General features: G+C 53.1%; 1 protein-coding gene across 1 annotated transcript in view; it reads right to left on the bottom strand.

Annotated features, from left to right (window-relative positions):
- Positions 1 to 4,710, bottom strand: part of cenpq (centromere protein Q) — a 72,769-nt gene extending 68,059 nt beyond the window's left edge. The window contains exon 1 of the mRNA XM_085975864.1: positions 4,606 to 4,710. The gene's annotated coding sequence lies outside the window, so the exon portion shown is untranslated. The remainder of the gene's footprint in view (positions 1 to 4,605) is intronic.
- Positions 4,711 to 24,327: the final 19,617 nt, after the last annotated feature.

Below are 24,327 nucleotides of genomic sequence, written 5' to 3'. Positions count from 1 at the left end.
ACTGTACCATTACCATCAGGCCAGGGGACCAACCCTGCTTCAATGAGGAGTGTAGAAGAGCATGCCAGGAGCAGCACCAGGCGTACCTAAAAATGAGGTGCCAACCTGGGGAAGCTGCAACACAGGACGGCATGCACGCTCAACAGCGGAAGGAGCATGCTATAGACAGGGCTAAGCCATTCTAAAACCAATGGATCAGATCAAAGCTCTGCAGTCCTGCCACATCTAGTCGTGAATAGTGGTGGACAATTAAACAACTAATGGGAGGAGGAGGTTAAATGGCCTCCTCCTGTACCTGGGTAGCTGGCTCGAGGGGCGAATGGGCCTCCTCCTGTTGGTATGTAACAGGCTCAAGGGGCTGAATGGCCTCCTCCTGTTCCTGATAACAGGCGCAAGGGGCTGAATGGCCTCCTCTTGTTCCTGTGTAACAGGCTCGAGGGGCTGAATGAGGTCCTCCTGTTCCTGTTCAACAGGTTCGAGGGGCTGAATGGACTCCTCCTGTTTCTGTGTAACAGACTCGAGGGACTGAATGGCCTCCTCCTGGTCCTGTGTAACAAGCGCGAGGGGACTGAATGGCCTCTTCCTGTTCCTGTGTAACAGTCTCGAGGGGGCTGAATGGGCCTCCTCCTGTTCCTGTGTAACAGGCTCGAGGGGCTGAATGAGGTCCTCCTCTTCCCGTGTAACAGGCTTGAGGGGCTGAATGGCCTCCTCCTGTTCCTGTGTAACAGGCTCGAGGGGCTGAATGGCCTGAGAGTTTCAGCAGCAAATTCTTAGATTTCTTTGGGGTAGTGGACAGACTACCAAAAGCAACGATGTGTATTTTAAAAATCGCGTCAACAGAAAAGCCTGCTTTTAACAGGGAAGGGCGAATTGGGCGGATGAATTATCAATAACTTTCCGATGCGGAAGAAAATTTCTGCTTAAAAACCAAAAGGGCACGAGGGAAAACGTAATGTCGGAGGAGGAGGAGACTTGTGTGTCGGTCGGGCAGCTGGTGAGGCCTGCGCGTGGGCCTCAGCAGGGGGCTAAAGTAGAGCAACAGCCCCAGGCACGGCGCACCACACCTCGGACCTGCCGGTTCAGATTGTCAGCCTAGGGCCGGGATGTCAAGGCAGCTCCCACACGACGAGGAACTGCCAAATTGACCCAGGCTTTTGAAACAACACAATTTGATGATTTAGCTCGTTCCAATTCAGGCCCACACGCGCACACCGACACACTCCGCACATCCCCACAACCGGATCAATAGTGGCCGTGGGATCTTTTACGTCTACCTGAGAATGCAGACGGGGCCTGAACGGTTTAATGTATCATTTGAAAGACGGCAGCTCCGACAGTGCAGCACTCCCTCAGTACTGACGCCTCCGACAGTGTAGCGCTCCCTCAGTACTGACGCCTCCGACAGTGCAGCGCTCCCTCAGTACTGCACCTCCGACAGTGCAGCGCTCCCTCAGTACTGCTCCTCCGACAGTGCAGCGCTCCCTCAGTACTGCACCTCCGACAGTGCAGCGCTCCCTCACTACTGCCCCTCCGACAGTGCGGCGCTCCCTCAGTACTGCCCCTCCGACAGTGCGGCGCTCCCTCAGTACTGCCCCTCCGACAGTGCGGCGCTCCCTCAGTACTGCCCCTCCGACAGTGCGGCACTCCCTCAGTACTGCCCCTCCGACAGTGCGGCGCTCCCTCAGTACTGCCCCTCCGACAGTGCAGCGCTCCCTCAGTACTGCCCCTCCGACAGTGCAGTGAATGGGCCTGCTCCTGTTCCTGTGTAACAGGCTCGAGGGGCTGAATGGCCTCCACCTGTTCCTGTATAACAGGCTCGAGGGGCTGAATGGCCTCCTCCTGTTCCTGTGTAACAGGCTCGAGGGGCTGAATGGCCTCCTCCTGTTCCAATGCAACAGGCCCAAGGGGCTGAATGGGGCTCCTCCTGTTCCTGTTCAACAGGTTCGAGGAGCTGAATGGCTCCTCCTGTTCCTGAGTAACAGGCTCGAGGGGCAGAATGGCCTCTTCCTGGTCCTGTGTAACAGGCTCGAGGGGCTGAATGGCCTCCTCCTGTTCCTGTGTAACAGGCTCGAGGGGCTGAATGGCCGGAGAGTTTCAGCAGCAAATTCTTAGATTTCTTTGGGGTAGTGGACAGACTACCAAAAGCAACAACGTGTATTTTAAAATCACGTCAACAGAAAAGCCTGCTTTTAACAGGGAAGGGCGAATTGGGTGGATGAATTATCAATAACTTTCCGATGCGGAAGAAAATTTCTGCTTAAAAACCAAAAGGGCACGAGGGAAATCATAATGGAGGAGGAGGAGGAGACTTGTGTGTCAGTCGGGCAGCTGGTGAGGCCTGCGCGTGGGCCTCAGCAGGGGGCTAAAGTAGAACAACAGCCCCAGGCACGGCGCACCACACCTCGGACCTGCCGGTTCAGATTGTCAGCCTAGGGCCGGGATGTCAAGGCAGCTCCCACACGACGAGGAACTGCCAAATTGACCCAGGCTTTTGAAACAACACAATTTGATGATTTAGCTCGTTCCAATTCAGGCCCACACACGCACACCGACACACTCCGCACATCCCCACAACCGGATCAATAGTGGCCGTGGGATCTTTTACGTCTACCTGAGAATGCAGACGGGGCCTGAACGGTTTAATGTATCATTTGAAAGACGGCAGCTCCGACAGTGCAGCACTCCCTCAGTACTGACCCACCGACAGTGCGGCGCTCCCTCAGTACTGTCCCTCCGACAGTGCGGCGCTCCCTCAGTACTGCCCCTCCGACAGTGCGGCGCTCCCTCAGTACTGCCCCTCCGACAGTGCAGCGCTCCCTCAGTACTGCCCCTCCGACATTCCCTCAGTACTGCCCCTCCGACAGTGCGGCGCTCCCTCAGTACTGCCCCTCCGACAGTGCAGCACTCCCTCAGTGCAGCACTCCCTCAGTACTGACCCTCCGACAGTGCAGTGAATGGGCCTGCTCCTGTTCCTGTATAACAGGCTCGAGGGGCTCAATGGCCTCCTCCTGTTCCTGTGTAACAGGCTCGAGCGGCTGAATGGCCTCCTCCTGTTCCAATGCAACAGGCCCAAGGGGCTGAATGGGGCTCCTCCTGTTCCTGAGTAACAGGCTCGAGGGGCGGAATGGCCTCCTCCTGTTCCTGTGGAACAGGCTCGAGGGGCTGAATGGCCTCCTCCTGTTCCTGTGTAACAGGCTCGAGGGGGATGAATGGCCTCCTCCTGTTCCTGTGTAACAGGCCCGAGGGGGCTGAATGGCCTCCTCCTGTTCCTGTGTAACAGAAATGAGGGGCTGAATGGCCTCCTGTTCCTGTGTAACAGGCTCGAGGGGCTGAACGGCCTCCTCCTGTTCCTGTGCAACAGGCTCGAGGGGCTGAACGGCCTGCTCCTGTTCCTGTGTAACAGGCTCGAGGGGCTGAATGGCCTCCTCCTGTTCCTGTGCAACAGGCTCGAGGGGCTGAACGGCCTCCTCCTGTTCCTGTGGAACAGGCTCGAGGGGCTGAATGAGCCTCCTCCTGTTCCTGTGTAACAGGCTCGAGGAGGCTGAATGGCCTCCTCCTGTTCCTGTGTAACAGGCTCGAGGGGGCTGAATGGCCTCCTCCTGTTCCTGTGCAACAGGCTCGAGGGGCTGAATGGCCTCCTCCAGTTCCTGTGTAACAGGCTCGAGAGGCTGAATGGCCTCCTCCTGTTCCTGTGCAACAGGCTCGAGGGGCTGAATGGCCTCCTCCTGTTCCTGTGTAACAGGCGCAAGGGGCTGAATGGCCTCCTCCTGTTCCTGTGTAACAGGCTCGAGGGGGCTGAATGGCCTCCTCCTGTTCCTGTGTAACAGGCTCGAGGGGCTGAATGTCCTCCTGTTCCTGTGTAACAGGCTCGAGGGGCTGAATGGCCTCCTCCTGTTCCTGTGTAACAGGCTCGAGGGGGCTGAATGGCCTCCTCCTGTTCCTGTGTAACAGGCTCGAGGGGGCTGAATGGCCTCCTCCTGTTCCAATGCAACAAGCTCGAGGGGCTGAATGGCCTCCTCCTGTTCCTGTGTAACAGGCTCGAGGGGGCTGAATGGCCTGAGAGTTTCAGCAGCAAATCCTTCGGTTTCTTCGGGGGAGTGGGCAGGCCACCAGAAGCAACGATGCGTATTTTAAAAATCACGTCAACAGAAAAGCCTGCTTTTAACAGGGAAGGGCGAATTGGGCGGATGAATTATCAATAACATTTCCGGTGCGGAAGAAAATTTCTGCTTAAAAACCAAAAGGGCTCGCGGGAAAACGTAATGTCGGAGGAGGAAGAGGCTCGTGTGTGGGTCGGGCAGCTGGTGAGGCCTGTGTGTAGGCCTCAGCAGGGGGCTAAAGTAGAACAACAGCCCCAGGCACGGTGCACCACACCTGGGACTGCCAGCTCAGATTGTCAGCCTAGGCCCGGGATGTCAAGGCAGCTCCCACACGACGAAGAACTGCCAAATTGACCCAGGCTTTTGAAACAACACAATTTGATGATTTAGCTCCTTCCGATTCAGGCCCGCACACCGACAGACTCCGCACATCCCCACAACCGGCTGATCAATAAACTCGACACAGTTGTAAATCTTAAAAAGAGTGAAACAAAAAAAAAAGTACCTTCTGGGCACGACCCAGTTCCTGCTGCTCTGTGTCCAGAGTATGAACTGCAGAATTCAAAGGGAAACAGATTAACAGCACCACATAGTGGGCGAGAGTGTTTATCAAAGAAAGGGAAAGACTTACATTTACCTAGCGCCTTTCACCACCACCAGCAGCATGGTCCGGCCAATGAAGTGCTACTTTCTCGAAGTGTGGCCACCGTAGTAATGCGGGAAACACGGCAGCCAATGTGCGCACAGCAAGCGGCGATGTTACCATGGCCAGCTCATCTGCTTTTAGTGATGCTGATTGAGTGATAAATATTGGCCCCAGGACACCGGGGATCACTCTTCTTCAATATAGTGGCCATGGGATCGTTTATGTCCACCTGAGAGGGCAGACGGGGCCTGAATGGTTTGATGTCCCATTTGAAAGACGGCAGCTCCGACAGTGCAACGCTCCCTCAGTGCTGCCCCTCCGGCAGTTTAGCACTCCCTCGGTACGGCCCCTCCGACAGTGCGGCGCTCCTTCAGTACTGCCCCTCTGATAGTGCAGCGCTCCCTCAGTACTGCCCCTCTGACAGTGCGGCGCTCCCTCAGTACTGCCCCTCCGACTGTGCGGTGCTCCCTCAGTACTGCCCCTCCGACAGTGCAGCGCTGCCTCAGTACTGCCCCTCCGTCAGTGCAGCGCTCCCTCAGTACTGCCCCTCCAACAGTGCGGCGCTCCCTCAGTACTGCCCCTCCGTCAGTGCGGCGCTCCCTCAGTACTGCCCCTCCGACAGTGCGGCGCTCCCTCAGTACTGCCCCTCTGACAGTGCGGCGCTCCCTCAGTACTGCCCCTCCGACAGTGCGGCGCTCCCTCAGTACTGCCTCTCCGACAGTGCAGCGCTCCCTCAGTACTGCCCCTCCGACAGTGCAGCGCTCCCTCAGTACTGCCCCTCCGACAGTGCAGCGCTCCCTCAGTACTGCCCCTCCGACAGTGCAGCACTCCCTCAGTACTGCCCCTCCGACAGTGCGGCGCTCCCTCAGTACTGCCCCTCTGACAGTGCGGCCCTCCCTCAGTACTGCCCCTCCGACAGTGCGGCGCTCCCTCAGTACTGCCCCTCCGACAGTGCGGCGCTCCCTCAGTACTGCCCCTCTGACAGTGCAGCGCTCCCTCAGTACTGCCCCCCCGACAGTGCGGCGCTCCCTCAGTACTGCCCCTCCGACTGTGCGGCGCTCCCTCAGTACTGCCCCTCCGTCAGTGCGGCGCTCCCTCAGTACTGCCCCTCCGACAGTGCAGCGCTCCCTCAGTACTGCCCCTCCGACAGTGCGGCGCTCCCTCAGTACTGCCCCTCCGACAGTGCGGCGCTCCCTCAGTACTGCCCCTCTGACAGTGCAGCGCTCCCTCAGTACTGCCCCTCCGACAGTGCGGCGCTCCCTCAGTACTGCCCCTCCGACAGTGCGGCGCTCCCTCAGTACTGCCCCTCCGACAGTGCGGCGCTCCCTCAGTACTGCCCCACCGACAGTGCGGCGCTCCCTCAGTACTGCCCCTCCGACAGTGCGGCGCTCCCTCAGTACTGCCCCTCCGTCAGTGCGGCGCTCCCTCAGTACTGCCCCACCGACAGTGCAGCGCTCCCTCAGTACTGCCCCTCCAACAGTGCGGCGCTCCCTCAGTACTGCCCCTCCAACAGTGCGGCGCTCCCTCAGTACTGCCCCTCCGACAGTGCGGCGCTCCCTCAGCACCACGGCGGAGTGTCAGCCATAGATTTTTGTGCTCAGTTCCCTGGAGTGGGGACTCGAACCCACAACCTTCTGACTCAGAGGCGAGGGGGCCGCCCACTGATCCAGGGCTGACACAGAGAAGAATGAACTTCGAACAATAACAACAACCTACATTTATACAGCGCCTTTAACGTAATTAAGAACATCCCAAGGCACGTCACAGGAGTGATTATCAAACAAAGATTTGATACTGAGTCACACAGGGAGATATTCGGACAGGCGACCAAAAAAAGCTGGGTCAAAGTGACAGGTTTTAAGGAGCGTTGTAGCGGTTCGTGTAGATCGCCACTAAATAAGAGAGCTTGACTTCGACCAACTATAAATAAGTTGTTTATTTACAGGAACAGGCTAATTACAGCAGGTAAGATAGCAGGTAAGATGGCTGACTGTAGGAGCACCGTGGTGTAGGTCTTGTCCCAGCGGGGACTCCATGAGGACTGAGTTCGCAGTCCTGTGGGGAGCGTGATGACGTCATCGCGTTTGTGTTGTGACATCATCACGTTGTTCGCATTTCCCGCGCTTAGGGCGTCTCATGATGCGTGTCGTTGCGTCGCTGGCCGTTGAGGCCGAGGTCGCGCGGCCGGGCTGTGCCGGTGCTTGCCGCGGGAGCGGAAGATCGCGTCGCTCCCGTCGGCTGGCTGTTGAGGCCGAAGATGTTAGGCCGGGCTGTGCCAGCGCACACACATCACGTCGTACGTGATGTGACGTCAGCGCGCTAGGGCGCGTCGTAAAGGGGCAATGGCCCCAACAGGTAAGTTAAAGGGGCAACGGCCCCAACAGGTAAGTTAAACATACAGTAAGGTAAGTTAAAGGGAATTATGTGTCTTTATGTAAGGTACAACCGGTGGCACCACCACATGGGCCCCCCCAGAATTCGCTTTAACAAAAGTCCAAGGATGAGATGGTCTGACGCTGGTGGTCTCGGCGGTCGTGCTGTCTCGGCTTGCTAGGCGAGGTATGAAGATGCTGCTCGTGAGCGGATCCTTACGCGCGTCGTGGCGAATAAAACGTATCCGTCAGGCGAAGGACCGTGGAGACGTGCGAAACAGCAGGCCTTGTCAGAGTGACGGGCAGGTTGGGCGGACGCGGGCGATGTCTCCGTTGATGTTGAAACAAGTCCTTGTTCCGACGAACTCTGCAGGAACGCCAAACGAGCAATCCAGAAGGACTTGAACGAAACCTTCGGGAGGCTGGAACACACGGAACGGTGCGTGCCATAGTGATACGACGATAACACAACGGAGGGTGAAGAGTTGCTGCGTTGATCAGTGATCGGTGAGGCCAGCAACTTTCACGTGGCTGATCGCGGCCGCAGGATGCTCGTTGGACCCGTCCTCGATGTGTGCAGCGTCAGTAGACGTTTGCGTTTGTTAAAGGGAAAACTGGAGAAAGGGCGGCAACGGTCCAGGTTGTTGTTGCTTTCAGGAGGTGTTAACTCTGCCTGGAGGGCGGCAACACTTGTAACAGTTGTAGATTTAGGCGAAAACAGCCGGGATGGCGGCACGCCTTTTGTTCACGCCGAATCGTGTAGTAACACAACCAGCAGGCTGAAGGGCTGGTGCATCGTCGGCGGGGAAGGAGTCGTCGGTGTTCATGAGGGATGGGTTCTCGTGGTTCGCGAGGGATGGGTCCTCGTGCACGAGGAGTGCGTCCTCGTATTTTGCGGGGATGAGTCCTCGTGGTATCCCCGCGGGGCGCGCCCCGATCTTGTGGGCCCGAACATGCTGTACCCTGCGCTTGGAGAGATGTATACTTGCTGTTGCTTTGGACGTAGAGGCGGACGATCCGTGTGGCGGTAGAAGAGTCGAATGCGGAGACCGTGAGCACGTGCGTGGTCTGTGCCGCATCGATGTTCTCGGTGAACAGGGCTTCTACCTTCATAAAGCACGAGGGAGACCGTGGCTCCCTGGATTGCGGCAGCGACAGCAGAACGGCTGATGCTTTCATAGCGTGCTTCGTTTGTGAAAGACGTTCACAAACCCACCAATTGTAGCGCTGGTGGATGACGGTTGCCGTTGGTCGTGCTCTACCTTTGTGAAATCATTCGTGAAAAACGGGCTCACCTCCAAGCTGCGCTTCCATTGCGAATACGTACGCAAAAATGGGGTCGCTTTTGGTGGAATCGATGTTAGGCGGTTGCTGTTCCGTGGTTGTTCGTCGATTGTGCGTTGGTCGTCTTCTGGGAAGACGAGGTTCAGGCGCGCGTTGCTACCATGAAAATCGTTCACGGATACAGGTTCACCAATTGTAGCATAGGAATTGATGAGCTCCCGTACTCACGTCGTTGGGTCACCAATGTAGCGGTTCGTGTAGATCGCCACTAAATAAGAGAGCTTGACTTCGACGAACTATAAATAAGTTGTTTATTTACAGGAACAGGCTAATTACAGCAGGTAAGATAGCAGGTAAGATGGCTGACTGTAGGAGCACCGTGGTGTAGGTCTTGTCCCAGCGGGGACTCCACGAGGACTGAGTTCGCAGTCCTGTGGGGAGCGTGATGACGTCATCGCGTTTGTGTTGTGACGTCATCACGTTGTTCGCGTTTCCCGCGCTTAGGGCGTCTCGTGATGCGCGTCGTTGCGTCGCTGGCCGTTGAGGCCGAGGTCGCGCGGCCGGGCTGTGCCGGTGCTTGCCGCGGGAGCGGAAGATCGCGTCGCTCCCGTCGGCTGGCCGTTGAGGCCGAAGACGCTAGGCCGGGCTGTGCCGGCGCACGCACATCACGTCGTACGTGACGTGACGTCAGCGCGCTCGGGAGCGTCTTAAAGGGGCAATGGCCCCAACAGGTAAGTTAAAGGGGCAACGACCCCAACAGGTAAGTTAAACATACAGTAAGGTAAGTTAAAGGGAATGATGTGTCTTTACGTAAGGTACAACCAGTGGCACCGCCACAGTGTCTTAATGTAGGCGAGAGAGAGGTGGAGAGGTTTAGGGAGGGAATTCCAGAGCCTGGGGCCCAGGCAGCTGAAGGCAAGGCCACCAATGGTGGAGCGATGGAAATCGGGGGATGCGCAAGAGACCAGATTTGGAGGAGGGCGGAGATCACACAATTGTTTTGAACGCCCCAGTGAATTTTTCTCACAGTGGCGGCCAGGTGTTTAACCTTTAATTACCGGTGACTTCTTGACAATCCTGGGGAACAATATTTCTCCATCAACCAACTTCCCCAAAAGAGATTATCCGCTCATTGATCACATGGCTGCTTGTGGGATCTTGCCGTGCGCATTATCGAGCCGCCGCAATTTCCACGTCGCAACAGTGATTACGCTTCGACAGAAAGTCCTTCGCTGGCTGTGAGGTGCTGTGGGACATCCTGAGGCCGTGAAGGGTGCTGGATAAACAGGCGAGCTCCCAACCTCATGTCCGTCCCATCACCGGGACCGCCTGCTCCCCTCTCTCTAACTTCACCCCACTCCGCAAACCCTGCGTCAGCCCAGCTGCTGCGGCGACCCCTCACCGGTGCTTCTTTCGGCCTCTCGGCTCGACCATTCCGACGCTTTCCTGGCCGGGCCTACCATCTCCCGCCCACTGTCCACCTCAGCTCATCCGAAAACTCTGCTGCCCCGCGTCCTAGCGTGCAACATGGTCCCGTTAACCCGTCATGCCCCCTGTGCTCGCCGACCTACGTTGGGCCCTGGTCCAGCAACACATTGATTTGAATCGTAAAATTCATAGACGGGTTACAGCACAGGAGGAGGCCATTTGGCCCGTTGAGCCCGTGCCGGCTCACTGCAAGAGCAGCTCAGCTAGTGCCGCTCACCCGCCCTGGAGGAGTTTACAGAGATAGGGAGGGTTGTAGGGCTGGAGGAGGTTACTGAGGTAGGGAGGGTTGTCGGGGCTGGAGGAGGTTACAGAGATAGGGAAGGTTGTAGGGGCTGGAGGAGGTTACTGAGATAGGGAGGGTTGTAGGGGCTGGAGAAGGTTACAGAGATAGGGAGGGTTGTAGGGGCTGGAGAAGGTTACAGAGATAGGGAGGGTTGTAGGGGCTGGAGGAGGTTACAGAGATAGGCAGGGTTGTAGGTGCTGGAGGAGGTTACAGAGATAGGGAGGGTTGCAGGGGCTGGACGAGGTTACAGAGATAGGGAGGGTTGTAGGGGCTGGAGAAGGTTACAGAGATAGGGATTGTTGTAGGGGCTGGAGAAGGTTACAGAGATAGGGAGGGTTGTAGGGGCTGGAGGAGGTTACAGAGATAGGGAGGGTTGTAGGACTGGAGGAGGTTACAGAGCTAGGGAGGGTTGTAGGGGCTGGAGGAGATTACAGAGATAGGCAGGGTTGTAGGTGCTGGAGGAGGTTACAGAGATAGGGAGGGTTGTAGGGGCTGGAGGAGGTTACAGAGATAGGGAGGGTTGTAGGGGCTGGAGGAGGTTACAGAGATAGGGAGGGTTGTAGTGGCTGGTGGAGGTTACAGAGGTAGGGAGGGTTGTAGGGCTGGAGGAGGTTACTGAGATGGGGTGAATTGTAGGGTCTGGAGGAGGTTACTGAGATAGCGAGGGTTGTTGGGCTGGAGGAGGTTACAGTGATAGGGAGGGTTGTAGGGGCTGGAGGAGGTTACAGAGATAGGGAGGGTTATAGTGGATGGAGGAGGTTACAGAGATAGGGAGGGTTGTAGGGCTGGAGGAGGTTACAGAGATAGGGAGGGTTGTAGGGGCTGGAGGAGATTGCAGAGATAGGCAGGGTTGTAGGTGCTGGAGGAGGTTACAGAGATAGGGAGGGTTGTAGGGCTGGAGGAGGTTACAGAGATAGGGAGGGTTGTAGGGGCTGGATGAGGTTACAGAGATAGGGAGGGTTGTAGGGCTGGAGGAGGTTACAGAGATTGGGAGGGTTGTAGGGCTGGAGGAGGTTACTGAGGTAGGGAGGGTTGTAGTGCTGGAGGAGGTTTCAGGGATAGGGAGTGTTGTAGGGGCTGGAGGGGGTGACAGAGATAGGTAGGGTTGTAGGGGCTGTAGGAGGTTACAGAGATAGGGAGGGTTGTAGGGCTGGAGCAGGTTACAGAAATAGGGACGGTTATCGGGGCTGGCGAGGTTACAGAGATATGTAGGGTTGTGGGGGCTGGAGGAAGTTACAGAGATCGGGAGCATTGTAGGGCTGGAGGAGGTTACAGAGATATGGAGGGTTGTCACGCTGGAGGTGGTTACAGAGATCGGGATTGTAGGTGTAGTGTATGTACCTTTAAGGGGAGAACTACTTTTTACAGCTCCTGTATACTGTAGTACCAGCAGTGACCACACCTGTATATAAACCCTGAGTAGGGATCTGTACAGTTAGTTTTAGAGTAACCCTCATCCAGTAAACACCTGTTGATTGTTCCCTGCAGTCTCTTGTCTAATTATTGAAGGACACACAACATCAAGATACACGGATCTTACATTGGCGACGAGAAGATTCAAACCTACCTGCAACTCTGCATCACCTCCCAGGGATTCGCTCCTGGAGAACAGTGACAGAAGAAGGCCGAGTCCAGAAGCACGGGCGTCGACCATCCAGCGGAGACTTGAGCATCGCAGGGGAGGCTGTTGAGAGCTGGGCTTGGTGCTCCAGTCACGGTGGTCCAGCGAAACGGGCTGGCAACAGGTACGGCGCAGACCCTTCCCGGACAGCGGCTGCTAGAGCCGACCGACCGCACAGAAAAAGGCCGAGCAGCGTCGACGGGAGAAGAGAGAGGGTGGAGCGCACAGGGCGCAGCCGGTGTTCAGGACTGAGCGGCGTCGACGGGAGAAGAGAGAGGGTGGAGCGCACAGGGCGCAGCCGGTGTTCAGGACCGAGCGGCGTCAACGAGAGAGAGAGGCGCGCAGGAAAACGCGCAGAGTGCAGCCGGTGTTCAAGGGCCGAGCAGCATCAGCGGGGAAGAAAGGAAAGTGTGGGAGACGCCATTTTGAGTCACAGCGGAGAAGAAGGGAGAGCGCGGGAGACACCATTTTGAGCCAGTCTAACCACACCCAGGGATGCCGAAGAGTGGCAGTGTCACAGCATTCAACAATGAAGTCGAAGATTGGACGACATATGTCGAACACATAGAAGTGTACTGCAAGGTGAATGAAGTGCCAGATGACAGGAAAGCGCTGGTATTGTTGAATTCAATGGGTGCAAAAACGTATGGCTTACTGTGAAACCTAGTAACCCCAGAGAAGCCAGTAGAAAAGGATTTTGAAAACATAGTGTCAATCCTACAGGACCACTTAGACTCCACACCGCTGCTGATAGCGGAAAGATTTAAGTTTCACAAAATGAACCAGCATAAAGATGAAAGTAATGCTGAGTATTTAACGGAACTGCACAAGCTATCGAAACACTGCCAGTTTGGAACGGGACTAGCAGATACTTTAAGGGACAAGTTTGTGTGTGGGCTTCAAAGTGAAGGAACCCAGAAACGGCTTCTATCAGAAAAGGATCTTACGCTGGACAAGGCTTTCAGCATGGCAGTATCACACGAAGCAGCAGCACGGGGCGCGGCAGAGATACAACGGAGACCGCAAGAATATGGCACAAATGAAATGTCATACGGAACAGTGAAGTGCTATCGCTGCGGCAGAACAACACACGACCATAATGATTGCTGGTTCAAGGACCAAGTGTACAGACAGTGTGGAAAAGTAGGACACATAGCAAGAGTCTGCAGGTCGGAAAAGAAAACCAGCAGCAAGAAATCCCCACAGGAGAAGTACAAGAAGGTACATAAGGTGACGGAGAGTAGTGCAGACGAACAGAAGAGTGATACAGACTCTGGAAGCAAGGAGCTGGGTTGTCTGAAACTACATAATGTGATCAAAACGGAGGATCAACAAACTATCTGGGTCACGCTCAGGATAGCCGGAGTCCAAGTGAAAATGGAATTGGACACAGGATCAGCCCTAACAGTCATAAACCGAAGGGACTACAAGCGGCTATTCTCACATATACACTTGAGAGATACAGAGATTGTCTTGAAGACGTACACGGGGCAAAAAGTCTACCCCAAAGGAAAAATAAGGGTGAACGTTATATATAACGGCAAGGAAACACCAAAAATGGACCTGTATGTATTGCCAGATGGAGGACCACCACTACTAGGACGTGAATGGATCCGGACGATACAGCTAGATTGGCATTCCATACAAGCACTGACTGTCGAAGCCAAAAAGGATGATGACGTCACACCTGGACGACTGTCAAAAATGCTAACTGATGCACAAGAAGTGTTCCAGCAGGGACTCAGAACACTAAAAGGCATAACAGCGACGATCAAAATAGAGGAAAATGCAAGCGCAAAGTTTTTTAAGGCCAGACCGGTACCTTATGCGATCCGCCCAGCCGTCGAAGCAGAGCTGGAAGGTTTGGAACGTTCAGGAGTACTGTCCAAAGTGGACTGGAGCGAGTGGGCTACACCCATCATTCCTGTAATGAAGAGGTCATTGAGTAATACGCCTGGGGAACCAAAGAAGGTTCGCATCTGTGGGGACTTTAAGGTGACAGTGAACCCAATCCTTCACACTGTACAAAATCCGCTTCCGCGGATTGAAGATATTTTCGCCTCGCTATCTGGAGGAAACGCTTCACCAAGATTGATCTGGCCCAGGCGTACCTGCAAATGGAGGTAGAAGAAGCCTCGAAACAGTACCTCACGATCAACACTCATAAAGGTCTCTACCAATACAACCGGCTGGTGTTCAGGGTAGCATCCGCTCCGGCTATTTGGCAAAGGGCAATGGATCAAGTCCTGCAAGAAATTCCAGGGACCCAGTGTTATTTGGACGACATCCTGGTCACGGGCAAAAATGACAGTGATTACCTCGCCAACCTGGAGCAGGTGCTCACTAGATTGAAGGAATATGGGCTCCGAGCTAATCGCCACAAATGCAAGTTTTTCCAGAAGCAGATCTTGTATTGTAGCCATGTTATTGATGAAGAGGGGTTACATAAGTCCCCTGAAAAGATTGAGGCAGTAGTCAAGGCTGCAGCACCGGAAAATGTGTCACAACTGAGGTCGTTCCTCGGGCTGGTGAACTACTACCATAAGTTCTTGCTGAATTTGTCTACAGTACTACACACACTGAACACCCTACTGCAAACGGGGGTACTATGGAAGTGGAATGACGAATGTAAACGAGCTTTCCAGAAGTGCAAAGAATTGATCACATCAAAAGAGGTGTTGGCCCATTTCAAACCAGCACTACCAATTCGGTTGGCGTGTGATGCATCACCCTATGGCATTGGAGCGGTGCTGTCGCACAAATTCCCGGACGGCTCGGAGAGGCCAGTAGCCTTTGCGTCTCGGTCACTAACCTCAGCCGAGCGTAACTACGCCCAGATTGACAAGGAGGCCCTCAGCCTAGTGTGGGGAGTGAAAAAGTTCAACCACTATCTGCACGGGCAGAAGTTCACCTTGCTGACTGACCACCAACCACTTGTCTCCATCTTTAATCCAAAGAAGGGCGTTCCGGTGATGACTGCACAATGGCTACAAAGATGGTCCCTTCTTCTAGGGGCGAACCAATATGAAATAGACTATAAGGGCATGAAACAACATGGAAACGCTGATGGGCTATCACGCCTGCCACTGCCTACCGCGGAGGAAGAACCAACAGTGGACCCTGTCGAAATATTTTATTCGACTATAATTGAACGCTTGCCAGTAACTAACGCTGATATAGAGAAGGAGACCCAAAATGACCCGACACTGTCTCGGGTATATGACTTGACGGTGAAGGGATGGCCAACACATGGCGACTCACTGTTGCCAGCATTCTCATCCAGAAGAGAACAGCTGTCAGTATGCCAGGGGACCTTGATGTGTGGATCCCGAGTGGTAATTCCACCCAAGTTAAGGGAGAGAGTGCTCAATGAGCTTCACGAAGGCCATCTGGGAGGGGTGAAAATGAAAAGCCTTGCTAGGGCTTATGTGTGGTGGCCGGGAATCGATCAGCAAATCGAGGACCTGACAAAGAGCTGCTCAGGATGCCAGAAGGTCCAAAATGCACCACCACATGCCCCTCTACACCCATGGGAGTGGCCCTCATCTCCATGGCAACGGGTGCATATTGATTTTGCTGGTCCATTCATGGACTCAATGTTTTTAATAGCCGCGGATGCGCACTCGAAATGGCCTGAGGTGATCAAAATGTCCTCCACCACCACGGAGAAAACTATTGCAGTCCTACAGACCATATTTGCCAGGAACGGCTTGCCAGAGCAGATTTGCTCTGATAACGGACCACAGTTTGTGTCCGAAGAGTTTCGAAGATTTATGAAAAGGAATGGGGTAAGGCATTACACATCCGCCCCGTATCATCCAGCCACAAATGGATTGGCTGAGAGGTTCGTACAAACCTTTAAAAAAGCAGTAAGGGCCATGTGCGATGACGACATTCCACTGCAGCATAAGGTGGACAATTTCCTGTTAGCCTACAGAAATGCGACACATGCAGTCACCAACCAGGCCCCGACCATGATGTTCTTTAACCGAAGGTTGAGATCTCGTCTGGATTTGCTCAGAACAAATGTACGAAGAGATGTTGAGAATAAGTAATTCCAGCACATCAATGAGAAGCCGACAAGGAGCTTCAATGTAGGGCAACCAGTCTTGGCCCGCGACTACCGAACAGAGAAATGGCAACCAGGAACGATATGCACACAGCAGGGGCCACTAATGTACACAGTGGATGTTGGGGAGAACACTGTGAGATGCCATGTTGACCAGATCCTAGAGTCACAGGAACGAGTCAACCCCATGTCTCGCGTACCTGGTGATGAACCCGATGTACAGGTAGCATCTACACCAGAAACAGTAGCATCGGAAGCTGATGAACCAACCGATGACAGGGGGCCAGAATCGCCTCCGCACCAAGAGCAAGACACTCAGGAAAGGCGCTATCCAGAAAGGATCAGGAAGCCGCCACAAAGACTGAATTTATAAATAGACTATTTTCAGTTAATGTTGCATGTTAAAAGTGTTAATTGTAATTAGTTGATATTTAATTGTTAAATGAATGTTATGGTACTGTTAATCTAAAAGGGGAGGAATTGTAGTGTATGTACCTTTAAGGGGGGAACTACTTTTTACCGCTCCTGTATCCTGTAGTACCGGCAGTGACCACACCTGTATGTAAACCCTGAGTAGGGATCTGTACAGCAAGTTTTAGAGTAACCCTCATCCAGTAAACACCTGTTGATTGTTCCCTGCAGTCTCTTGTCTAATTATTGAAGGACACACAACATCAAGATACACGGATCTAACAGTAGGGGCAGTAGGAGGTTACAGAGATAGGGAGGGTTGTAGGGGCTGGAGGAGGCAACAGAGTTAGGGAGGGTTGTAGGGGCTGGAGGAGCTTACAGAGATATGGAGGGTTGTAGGGGCTGGAGGAGGTTACAGAGTTTGGGAGGGTTGTAGCGGCTGGAGGAGGTTATAGAGATAGGGTGGGTTTTAGGGGCTGGAGGAGGTTACAGAGATAGGGAGGGTTGTAGGGGCTGGAGGAGATTACAGTGATAGGGAGGGTTTTAAGGGGCTGGAGGAGGTTACAGAGATAGAGAGGTTTGTAGGGGCTGGAGGAGTTTACAGAGATAGGGAGAGTTGTAGGGGCTGGAGGAGGTTACAGAGATAGGGAGGGTTGTAGGGGCTGGAGGAGGTTACAGAGATAGAGAGGGTTGTAGGGGCTGGAGGAGGTTACAGAGACAGGGAGGGTTGTAGTGGCTGGAGGAGGTTACAGAGATAGGGAGGGTTGTAGGGCTGGAGGAGGTAACTGAGCTGGGGTGGATTGTAGGTTCTGGAGGAGGTTACTGAGATAGGGAGCGTTGTTGGGCTGGAGGAGGTTACTGTGATAGGGAGGGTTGTAGGGGCTGGAGGAGGTTACAGAGATAGGGAGGGTTGTAGTGGATGGAGGTGGTTACAGAGATAAGGAGGGTTGTAGGGGCTGAAGAAGGTTACAGAGATAGGGAGGGTTGTAGGGCTGGAGGAGGTTAAAGAGATAGGGAGGGTTGTAGGGGCTGAGGAGGTTACAGAGATAGGGAGGGTTGTAGGGCTGGAGGAGGTTACAGAGATAGGGAGGGTTGTAGGGCTGGAGGAGGTTACAGAGATAGGGAGGGTTGTAGGGCTGGAGGAGGTTACAGAGATAGGGAGGGTTGTAGTGGCTGGAGGAGGTTACAGAGATAGGGAGGGTTGTAGGGGCTGGAGGAGTTTACAGAGATAGGGCGGGTTGTAGGGCAGGTGGAGGTTACAGAGATAGGGAGGGTTGTTGGGCTGGAGGAGGTTATGGAGATAGGGAGGGTTGTAGGGGTTGGAGGAGGTTACAGAGATAGGGAGTGTTGTGGGGGCTGAAGGAGGTTACAGAGATAGGGAGGGTTGTAGTGGCTGGAGGAGGTTACAGAGATAGGGAGGGGTGGGGCCAGGGCAAGATTTGATAACAAGGATGAGTGTTTGAAAATCGAGGCATTGCCAGACCGGGAGGCAGTGGAAGCCAGCGACCACAGGTACAAGTTAGAATATGGGGCGAGTAAACTTTTGGACGAGCTAAAGTTTACGGAGGATGGTATGTCGGCGTCCGGCCAGGAGTGCCTTGGACTCGTCGAGTCAGGAGGTTACAAATGGATGGATGAGGGTTTCAGCAGCGGCTGAGCTGAGGCAGGGTCGGAGTCGGGCGATGTTACGCAGATGAAAGTAGGCAGTCTTGGCGATGGAAGGGATATGGTTGTGGGCAGTGAATCTTTTAGCTGGGAACCAATCATGGGTTTCCTTGTTGCGTGTATCACCTGCAGACCAGTTGCCATGGCTGGTGTACAATATGGGCGTGGAAGTTCCAGTAAGAACACGCTTGCTGCTTTGTAACAGAAACCAGTTCCAGTATTCAGCTCTTGCCTCACATACCTACGCAGGCGCACTTTCCTGTGTGTGGTGAAGGTGGGGTGAGATACCAATGGAATGAGTAACGTCTCCATTGTAGGCCGTCTCCTTTCCTGTCGCCCTAAAGCCATCTTTAGTGCTGAGTGCACTGCGCATGCACTGACGCCATTCTCAGTAAGCAGACCTGGTGCGCCAAGTCAACAGATTCCTCTTCCGCAGTCTCATTCTCCGCCGAAGTTATCCTGGGACGAGCTTTTTGTCAGGTCTGTAAGTTGCTAAACATTCTTAAAGGTGGCACTGTGGCGGTTCTACCGAGTGTCCCTTGCTTATAAAGATATAAAATTCCCTTTAACTTTACTACGTATGTATACAACTTACCTATGTTTGTATATAACTTACCTGTTTGGGCCGTTGCCCCTTTAAGAACGCGATGTAACGCACTGACGTCACGTCGCGCATCACGTGACGCATGCGCGGCGACCGCCGGCCCGGCTCGGCCTCCCGTAACGGCCGCCAGCACAGCTCGGCCTACCGCGCCCGCGACTTCGGCCTAATCGGCCAGCCGCAGTGGCGGGTGCCTCCCGCTCTCGCGACTTCGGCCGCAACGGCCAGCCTCATTGCCGGGTAAACGCGTCGACATCACGACGCAGGTCACGTGACCGCCCAAGCACGGGCAAACGCGTCGACATCACGACGCAGGTCACGTGACCACCTAAGCGCGGGAAAACGCGACCGAGCGTGATGACGTCATCATGCAATCCACGGGACTGCGGACTCTGTCCTCGTGGTGTCCCTGCTGGGGAAAGACCTGTTCCACGGCTCTCCTGCCTCGATCTACGCTGTTTTTGTATTTCGTCAAATCCTTCATTAAAGACTTATTGGATTGTTTCTCCTGAAGTCGAACTCGATTATTTAGTAGGCATTCGTCCAATACCTACTTAGGTGAACCCGAATTCCTACAACACCAGTTCTAGTTGCTCACTATTTTTTTTTGATGCGATCTCAGGGTAGCCTGTGGCCAAGCAATGACTTGCTCTGTAGCAATATTCATTTGTTTGTACAGTACAGGTAGACTATCCTTTATCCGAAAACCTCGGGACCAGCCGTGTTTCGGTTTTCGGAAAATTTCGGATTTCAGAAGGTATTTTATAAGACTGGGAAATTTGTCGGGGGTGGGGGTCGGCGTGGGGTCGGGGTCGGCGGGGGTGTCGACGGGGGTCGGGGTCTCGGCGGGGGTTCGGGGTGGGGGTCGGCGGGGGTCGGGGGTTCGGCGGGGGTCGGGGTCGTGCGCACGACTTACGCTGAACGAAAACACTTTCGGTTTTCAGAGGATTTCGGTTTTCGAAAGTGCGGATAAAGGATACACTATCCCTTATCCGAAAGGGTGGGGGTCGGCGGGGGGTCGGGGGTGGGGGTCGGGGTCGTGCGCACGCCTTACGCTGAACGAAAAAACCTTTGGTTTTTAGAGGGTTTCGGTTATCGGAAGTTCGGATAAATGATAGTCTACCTGTACTAGGTTTCGGGCGGGTGGCGGGGGGTAACATGCCTTTGATAGTTTAACCGTTTAAAAGCGGTTAAAAATGCAAACGGGATCCTGGGCTTCATAAGACCATAAGAATATTAGAAATAGGAGCAGGATTCGGCCATTTGAACCCTCGAGCCTGCTTCGCCATTTAATGAGATCATGGCTGATCTGATCTTGGGCTCAGCTCCACTTCCCTGCCCGCTCCCCATAACCCATCACTCCATTATTGTTCAAAAATCTGTCTATCTCCACCTTAAATGTATTCAGTGACCCAGCCTCCACGGCTCTCTGGGGCAGAGAATTCCACAGATTTACGACACTCTGAGAGAAGAAATTCCTCCTCATCTCAGTTCTAAAAGGGCGACCCTTTATTCTGAGACTATGCCCCCGAGTTCTAGATTTCCCCACGAGGGGAAACATCCTCTCTGCATCGACCCTGTCGAGCCCCCTCAGTATCTGATATGTTTCAATAAGATCACCTCTCATTCTTCTAAACTCCAATGAGTATAGGCCCAACCTGCTCAACCTTTCCTCATAAGTCAACCCCCTCATCTCTGGAATTAACCTAGTGAATCGTCTCTGAACTGCCTCCAATGCAAGTATATCCTTCCTTAAATAAGGAGACCAAAACTGTACGCAGTACTCCAGGTGTGGTCTCACCAATACCCTGTACAGTTGTAGCAGGACTTCCCTGATTTTAGACTCCAACCCCCTTGAAATAAAGGCCAACATTCCATTTGCCTTCCTGATTACTTGCTGTACCTGCTTGCCAACTTTTTGTGTTTCATTCACAAGGATCCCCCAGGTCCCTCTGTACTGCAGCATTTTGTAATCTCTTTCCATTTCAATAATAAGTTGCTTTTTTATTTTTCTTACCAAAGTGGATAACCTCTCACTTTCCCACATTATACTCCTTCTGCCAAATTTTTGCCCACTTACTTAGCCTGTCGACATCCCTTTGGAGATTCTATGGGCTGGATTTTGCAAATGGGGAGCTTTTGGAGGCGGGACTCCCACTTGTCGGGTTTTCGTCCCGCCTCCAACAACTTCTGGCCAGCCAACGCTATTTTCCGTTGATTGACCTTGTTAAGTCTGCCCAGTGGGCTCAGCAGGCCAATTAAGGGGAAGCCGGTTACAGAGAACGTCAGCGTATGACGTTTCATCTGTCAAAAATTTGACAGCTCTATGACATTCTCTGTAGTTTGATGAGTTCTTGAATTCAAGACCTCATCAAACCTCTTTTGTGAGCAGAAATTAGATGGTTGTTGCATTGGAGAATGCAGCGGCCACCTGTCATCTCTGCCGCTGAGGTGCGAGACTCTCCGCATACCCAACGGTTGAAGCCTGCAGGAAGAAACAAAGGTGAGTAAACATTTTCTATCACTTTCCACTCACCTCACATACTCACCTCTCCACACTTGCACCCATCACTCACCTCCACAGCGCACTTTTGCACCCCTCCGACCCCCGCAGACCCACTACTCGTCTCGGTGACCCTGGCAGGGTTCGGAGCATTTGGTAAGCCCGCATTTGTGTGGGTAAAATGGGGATAATCCTCTTATCTGCCTGTTAACTCCCTGTTAACAGGCAGATAAGAGGCACTAATCCCTTTCCCGCCTCCAAGGAGATGGGTCTCGGCGCGGGTCGGCTACCCGCCTCCTGGCAAGATGGCACGGAGCTGGGTTGGGCACCCGCCCCTGAATTCTGCCATTTTCCCGGCAGTCCCGCCTCTATACTTGCCTTCCCAGGGTTGGCAAGATCGCGCCCTTTGTGTCCTCTGCACAATTTGCTTTCCCACCTATCTTTGTATCATCAGCAAATTTAGCTACATTACACTCGGCCCCTTCATCCAAGTCATTAATGTAGATTGTAAATAGTTGAGTCCCCAGCACCGATCCCTGTGGCACCCGACTAGTTACAGTTTGACAACCTGAAAATGACCCATTTATCCCGACTCTCTGTTTTTTGTGCGTTAGCCAAGCCTCTATCTTTGCTGATATATTACCCCCAACCCCGTGAGCCCTTAACTTGTGCAGTAATCTTTTATGTGGCACCTTATCGAATGCCTTCTGGAAATCCAAATACACTACATCTACTGGTTCCCCTTTATCCACCCTGCTCCTTACATCCTCAAAGTAGAGGCAGAGAGTACAAAAGCAAGGAAGTTATGATGAACCTTTATAAAACACGGGTTAGGCCTTAGCTGGAGTATTGTGGGCAATACTGGACACTACACTTCAGGAAAGATGTAAAGGCCTTAGAAAGGGGACAGAGGAGGTTTACCAGGATGTTACCAGGGATGAAGGACTTCAGTTATGAGGAGAATTTGGAACAGTTCGGACTGTCCTCCTTGGAACAGAGAAGCTTGAGAGGTGACCTAATTGAGGTTTTCAATATGATGAGGGGGTTTTGATAGAGTAAATAGAGAATAATTATTCCCCCTGGTGCATGGGTCAATAACTAGAGGTCATAGATTCAAAATCATTGGCAAAAGATCTAGAGGGGAGATGAGAAGAAATTTTTTCACTCAGAGAGTTGTCGGGATCGGGAACGCTCGACCTGAGAAGGTGGTGGAAGCTGGTTCCATCAGTACTGTTAAAAGGGAGTTGGACGAGTACTCGGGAATGAGGAGCAAGCGGAAGCCAAGTGCAAACAGCGGAATTCAACCCAAGCACCCTGTTGTGTATGTAATATGTGTGCTACTTTGAACCTATGGACAGGACTGCACTACTTGTAGGGCGTAGTGATACGCAGTACCACTCCTGGCCATAGGGGTATAAATAGTACTGTGGGTACTGATCTCCCCTCAGTTCCCGCCTGTGGGCATGAAGTAAAGACCTACGTATAGTCCCTACCTCCGACCAGTAAAGACCTGTTTGAGTTATACGTTTAAGTCTTTGTGTTAATTGTTCAATACAATACACATACTTAACACACCCCACCCACCCGCCCCTTCAACCACCGTCTGCCCCACCTGTGACAGAGACTGTAGGTCCCGCATTGGACTCATCAGTCACCTGAGAACTCATTTTAATGTGGAAGCAAGTCATCCTCGTTTCTGAGGGACTGCCTAAGAGAGAGAGAGAAGCACTGCGCATACAATGATACCATCATCAGAAACCAAACTGACACACAGGAATAGCCTGTTTCCTTCCTGCCATGTCCCCTGACCAGCGGAATCAGTCAAAGTCCAGCTGTCGAGGCATTCTGAAGTGCTTTTTGTTTGTAAGTTACTGAACATGTATCCTTTTTTTTCACTCGACACTATCTTAAAGATATCGCGAGTTAGAGTTGTTTGCTATTTATGATTCGCTGGGTCGGATGAGGCCGGGCTCCGAAGCAAAATTCATTTCTCGGTGCTAGATTTCGGGTGGGGGAAGGGGTGCCATGCCTTTGATCGTTTAACCCTTGATCGCCACTCTTCCCACTCCCTACTCCGAGTTGTGTCGTTGTGGCTTTTGGCTATTGACATAGCCGAGTGTGGGACCGAGGTGTATTCGGCAGGACAACACCCAGGCTGAAAATAAAAGAGGCCGAGGTAAGTGAGTACGAAAACTATGGGAGGGGCAATCGAGAGAGAGAGTTAGAATAAAAACAGGCGTGACAACCATCTGAGGGGACCAGTACGTCCTGTGGGACGGGGATCAGTGCAACTACAGCACAACAGGTAGGACCGGATACATTTCAAGATCCCTGTTTTTAAAAGTCTATTGCAGTTAAAATTAACCCCATGAAATCATACAGCACAGGAGGAGGCCATTCGGCCCATCGTGCCTGTGCCGGCTCTTTGAAAGAGTTATCCCATTAGTCCCACTCCCCTGCCCTTTCCCCGTGAATTTTTCCACTTCAAGTATTTATCCAATTCCATTTTGAAAGTTAACATTGAATCGTTTCAGGCAGTGTATTCCAGATCGTAACAACTCGCTGCGTAAAAAAACCTCCGCATTAACCCCCTCTGGTTCTTATGTCAATGATCTTCAATCTGTGTCCTCTGGTTACTGACCCTACTGCCAGTGGAAACAGTTTCTCCCTATTTACTCGATCAAAACCCCTCATATTTTTCAACACCTCTGGTCAATCTCCCCTTAACCTTCTCTGCTCTAAGGAGAACAATCCCAGCTTCTCCAGTCTCTCCACGTCACTGAAATCCCTCATCCCTGGTACCATTCTGGTCAATCTCCCCTTAACCTTCTCTGCTCTAAGGAGAACAATCCCAGCTTCTCCAGTCTCTCCACGTAACTGAAATCCCTCATCCCTGGTACCATTCTGGTCAATCTCCCCTTAACCTTCTCTGCTCTAAGGAGAACAATCCCAGCTTCTCCAGTCTCTCCACGTCACTGAAGTCCCTCATCCCTGGTACCATTCTGGTCAATCTCCCCTTAACCTTCTCTGCTCTAAGGAGAACAATCCCAGCTTCTCCAGTCTCTCCACGTAACTGAAATCCCTCATCCCTGGTACCATTCTGGTCAATCTCCCCTTAACCTTCTCTGCTCTACGGAGAACAATCCCAGCTTCTCCAGTCTCTCCACAGAACTGAAGTCCCTCATCCCTGGTACCATTCTGGTCAATCTCCCCTTAACCTTCTCTGCTCTAAGGAGAACAACCCCAGCTTCTCCAGTCTCTCCACATAACTGAAGTCCCTCATC

This window comes from Somniosus microcephalus, unplaced genomic scaffold (genome assembly GCF_052327205.1).
Source record: "Somniosus microcephalus isolate GS21.2 unplaced genomic scaffold, FLI_Smic_1.0 unresolved_chr2, whole genome shotgun sequence".
Classification (NCBI taxonomy): domain Eukaryota; kingdom Metazoa; phylum Chordata; class Chondrichthyes; order Squaliformes; family Somniosidae; genus Somniosus; species Somniosus microcephalus.
This window is presented reverse-complemented; position numbering and strand designations above follow the sequence as displayed.